The sequence below is a fragment of the Pinus tabuliformis genome, chromosome X (genome assembly GCF_031772625.1).
Source record: "Pinus tabuliformis cultivar Carrire ecotype Pingquan chromosome X, CPIR1, whole genome shotgun sequence".
Lineage (NCBI taxonomy): Eukaryota > Viridiplantae > Streptophyta > Pinopsida > Pinales > Pinaceae > Pinus > Pinus tabuliformis.
The window spans coordinates 276,988,142-276,993,516 of record NC_142308.1 but is presented as its reverse complement, the minus strand read 5'-3'; the positions used below and the strand labels follow the sequence as shown (position 1 = coordinate 276,993,516).

The 5,375-nt window shown below is 40.0% G+C and overlaps 2 pseudogenes; one reads left to right on the top strand and one right to left on the bottom strand.

The window, feature by feature from the left end:
* Positions 1-2,025: 2,025 nt before the first annotated feature.
* On the bottom strand, positions 2,026-2,545 carry LOC149139479 (MD-2-related lipid-recognition protein ROSY1-like; annotated as a pseudogene).
* A 1,306-nt stretch (positions 2,546-3,851) lies between these two features.
* LOC149139478 (14-3-3 protein 7 pseudogene) lies at positions 3,852-4,521 on the top strand (annotated as a pseudogene).
* The last annotated feature ends 854 nt before the right edge of the window (positions 4,522-5,375 follow it).

The following is a 5,375-nucleotide window of genomic DNA, read 5'->3' as shown; positions in this document are numbered from 1 at the left end:
GCAATTTACTCATTGATTGCACAACACTTTTTCAAAATGTTTTTATTGATGTGTAGGAAAGTGGATTGAAAACATTTGAAAAAGCGTTGTATTTGTTAGGGAACAAGTATGAATGAATGAGGGCAATTATTTTATTTATTTATTTATTTATTTATTGTTTTTATTTTATGTTTTGTGTTTTTTTTTTTTTTTCAAAGATGAATGTGCCTACATTATTCTTCTATGTAGGCACATTATTCATAGGCACCTATATTGTAAACTATTAGAATAACGGAAGCAAAGAACTATTTATTAGTTTAAGATAAACTATATTCTACGGACATAGTTTATGATCAAGTGAATGCATAATTCGTTTCCTCCTCAATAAGCACTGCTTTTCGCATTGCTTCCCTCAGTGTACCCAGAAAGTGGACACAAGAACCTATCCTTCGGTTTAGTCCATTTATGAAAATGTTTACCTTTACCTTTTCATCAGAGACACCATCTACATATTTCAGCAATTTCATGAACTGAGCTCCATATCCTGCCACTGTCCGACCACCTTGCTGTAGTGAATAAAACTTGTCTTTCTGGCGCTGAATAAAATTATCAGATTGCGACTTGGGGTGGAATTTTCCGGTCTTGTCTGAATCTTGCCGACTCTGTTTAGTTGCAGTTGAGTTTTGTTGGAATTGGGTTGGCGCCATAGCAATCTTTTTCTTTCCCTTAATACAAAGGGCAAATGCCGCTCTCCAACAACCAACAAATGTGCAAACCCTATTTTCAATGCAACACAATAAAACAAATTAAAGGCATACAAATATTTCAAACCGAAATTAAATACTGTTGTGAACCAGATACAGTAGAACCAACGTCGTTTTTTTAAAAATGAGTTCACAAAAGCCATCAAATCCTGTAACAAAAGTATATAGAAACATGGATATGGCGGTTTCTAAAAATCTTTACAAAGCACTAAAACTGAGTGACTGGGAGAGCTAGGGTAATGTCGAAGGAAGGCTCAAGCTCGAGTGAAAACTGATCCAATGATAGATCCAAGAGGAGAAGCAGGGCGGCGATCCCCAGAAAAGAAATACCCATTACGAACAATGTGATGAGAAACCAAGTCTGGTACCAGAAGGGCAGCTTAGGGGGTATGGTTTGGGACACGGATCTCTTGTCGATGGAATGATGAAAGACTCTGTTCTGATATTTTCACAGATGACAAAACTGCTTGATATTCTGGAGGACTATCTCAGTTTTGAGTTTGGACCACACTCCTATGAGCGAGTGGATGGATCAGTGTCTTTGGCAGACCGCCAAATTGCTATTACACGTTTCAATCAGGATAAATCACGCTTTGTTTTTCTTTTGTCAACTCGCTCTTGTGGCCTTGGCATCTATCTGGCCACTGCAGGCTTTTGGTTTATAGACTTGTTGTACATGCCAGTGTAGAAGAGCGAAGCCTGCAACTTGCAAAGAAAAAGTTAATGATTGATCACCTTTTTGTTATTAAGTCAGGTTCTCAAAAGGAGGTAGAAGATATCTTGCGGTGGGGCACTGAAGAGCTCTTCCAAGATTCTGGTGAATTTGCTAGCAAGACATCTCGAGGAGAGAGCCTGAGCCATTTTGAAGGTGCAAATGAGGTGGATCAGCGGCAGAGAAAGAAAGTTGGTGGTTTAATTGCTGAAGCAAGGCAACCATCGGAGCTTTGTGAAGGACTTGTTATCGGCGAAATGATGGGATTGGCCAAAAAGGACCGTGTGTTGTGCATGACTCGGGCAGGAGGTCGTGGGATCGAAGCCGTTCCAAGAAATCTTCCAAAGAAAATTATGACATGTTTTTATTTACAATTTGTACCATGCATAAGCAAGAGGATCAACACGTGGAGGGAGGATCCAGAGCCATAACAGTCTCAGTCAAAATATTGCCAATCAATTCTCCATGGATATGTAACACAAACCAAAGGATACATTCTAATTATAATGATGTCGCAGGAAATCAGATGCATACAAGTCAAATAAATAACCAATACATTCTGAGATCCAAAACTAATCGAAAATTTCAGATCAGAATTCAGCAATAAGTAATCAAATTGTCTCTAGCAGTCCCGTAGTCACTGTGCCTCAGATTTGGTCAATTAGGCTACCATGAACAATTTGGAAGCCGATATTAACACAAGTCAATTGATTGTCATCGGCATCAATCAGCTTCATCTTGAGCGTATATGAGCCAGGTGGAGTGAATCCTGGCATGTTGTCTTGGTACAAAGATCATGACTTTTCGTATGGACAGTACTCCATAAAAAAAAATACATCAATACTCAATTGTCCACCAGAAAGGGCCTCGTCCGAAATTGCAGAAATCTTAAATGTGGCCGGAGCACCGCTCACAACTGGATTAGGATTGATATCCACCGATTTAACCTTCACCGGGTAGCTGGTATCCAAATCACAATAAGTAGACTCCGATGCTGCCGCATTTGCTAATGAAATCAACGAAGAGTTCACCACGAAAACCAGAAGTACCCAACAGAGCGATTTTCCGTCCATTTGTATGAATCGATGAAGAATTTCTGGATGAAAAGTTCAAGGAAACAAAATTTGATCAGAGAAACAAAATTGTAATCAAAAGCATGAGCACATTGGCAACAAGAGACAGTAAAGTGTATCCACATCGCTCAAACAAGAACCATACTGTTGTTGCAACTGCAATGACACCACTGCTAATATTTCTTCTCCTCCAAAGGATCAAATCAAGAGCCTTTCCTGGTCCCAGGATTTCATGGAGAGATCCCTTTAAATTGAAGAGTGGGAAAGGCCGTGGCTTTATTATCGATTCCTCGGCCTCCAAAGTATTATTGTTCTCCCCTGCCATTGTCCACGCAACGAAAGCAAGGATTCTCCACAAAAGTTGCCAGATTGGGCTTAAATAACAATTCTACGTCTGTCCCGTCCTAAGGCCAAGCGCAAACTTCTCACAGAAAATCTTGAAATCGGATCGCGAGTCAGAGGAATGTGAGCTTTTATACAAAGAGAAATCACAACCATGTGGCTGCAATCATCCATTCCGAATATTAAATTTACACCAGGGAGTCGGGACCGCCTTTAATTAAGTTTGTCTTGGTCCCAAAAGGCAGTTCAGGGGGGTATGGTGTAAACAATCGTGGCACTCCCCGGCTGCCGATGAACAACAGCGGGATTAGCAAGGCGTCGGAGCCACCGTGCCTTAATTCTATGACCCACGTGTCCTGTTATCGAGAACCCCAACCCCAAGAGAGTTGAACGAGAAATGCAGGGATGGAATTCACTGAAAAATTTGGATCGATTCTTTGCAGGGAATCGCCAGGAGGTAACATATTTTTCCATCGCTTGCAGACATTACTCATGCTGCCAAAATCCCGAACAGGGAGCCTCGATAAAATCAACCACAGGGAGGTCATGTGCATTGGAAGGGGCTCGCGAGGATGGAAAGCATGTCAAACGCTTTGAAACGGCCATTTTCCCAACTACCTACCTTGTGAAACTGCCATTTTCCCAACTACAGTCGTGACAACAGTTGAAGGGGCATTAGATGGAGCAACGATACTCACACTTTCTACCACAAGATTTTCAGCAGCTATCTGCAACATCATGCTTTAGATCCAGTAGCTCAACAACCAGGCTTTTGTCATGATTCGGATCCGCGAATACCAAAGTGCATGTATAGAATACTTGCCACGATTTGACCGCGGGGGTTTTGAAGGGATTGATGTCCACGGATTTATAGTGAATCGGGCCACGGTCTTGAGAGGCTGGGAATGCTAATGTTTATATGCGCAAAGTAGTCGGTCCGATGGCTCGAGGGGTGTTGGCCGACGCTGAACTATGAGGGAGAGCCATGTTTTCAGGGCCATGTTAGCCGAGCAGGCCGAGCGTTACGATGAGATGGTGCAATCAATGAAGGATGTTGCCAAATTGGATCTAGAGTTGTCTGTAGAAGAAAGAAACTTGCTTTCCGCTGGATATAAGAATGTTATTGGTGCCAGGAGAGCATCATGGCGGATTGAGCAGAAAGAAAAAGTAAAGGGAAATGAGCAGAACGCGAAAAAGGATCAGGGATTACCATCAAAAGGTGGAGGATGAACTTTGTAGAATCTGCAATGACATTCTATCAATTATTGATGATCATCTTCTTCCTTCTTCTACCTCAGGAGAGTCCATAGTCTTTTACTATAAGATGAAAGGCGATTACTACCGATCTCTTGCAGATTTTAAATCTGGAAATGAAAGGAAGGAGATTGCTGATCGATCTTTGAAGGCTTACGAGGCTGCTGCAAATACTGCAGCTACAGATCTGCCTCCCACACATCGAATCGGGCTTGGCTTAGCACTAAACTTTTCAGTTTTCTATTATGAAATTCAGAACTCTCCTGAAAGAGCGTGTCACTTAGCAAAACAAGCATTTGATGAAGCCATTGCAGAGCTTGATAACTCAGATATTGAACCGGGCTCGGTTTACCAGTTACTCAGTTTGGATTTGTTTGATGTTTTGTATATACAATGAATGATGTAGAGTTGTTTTTGATTTTGCTGGTTTTTTTTTTTTTTTTTTTTTTTTCATTTTTTTTTATTATTTTGTTATTTTTATTATTAACAGTGTAGAAAATGAAATTAATCCTATCTTTAAAAACAAAAATGGTTAGTTTTAAATTTTCTTTTTAACAAATGGACACAAAAATTTGCATATTGAAAGATATTTTCGATGAAGCATATTGCAAAACATTTATTTATTCTTGAAATTGGTAATCATCCCTATTTTCTGATCCTCAAGATCGTACAAAGACGCAGGAGGAGAGCATACTTATTCTAAGCAAAACCAAAACTTATTTTCTGATCCTCGAGATCGTACAAAGACGCAGGAGGAGAGCATACTTATTCTAGGTAAAAGCAGAAAAAATGAAAGCAAAAACTAAAACTGAAAGTCTACCTACTCTATACTAATTAGAATTTACAAATTAGTTACGTGTAGTTAAACTTCCAATGAAGCCATTCACGCAGCAGTAACAACAATAGATTCAGTAGCAATTTGTCAAATGAAAAATGACAATATTCGAGAGTGGATGAGTCTAGTTGTTGTAACTGCAAATTAACTAAAAAATTAAAAGATGAATCTAATCTAGTACTTACCTGGAACCATTGTTCGATGAAGCTTTGATAAGCACAGTTGCTCTCACTCAGATTCTGCTGTAATTCCTGTTCTTCTTCTCCGATCTGCTGCTCTTCTTCCTCGATCTTCTGTTCGAATGGTTGTTCGCCATCAGATACACAAGATTCTTCAGATGTTGATATTTCTTGGGGAGTAGTTGAACTTTCAATTTTGGTCAAGATCTCCTTTTCCAGGGAAGAGGAGATTCCAAC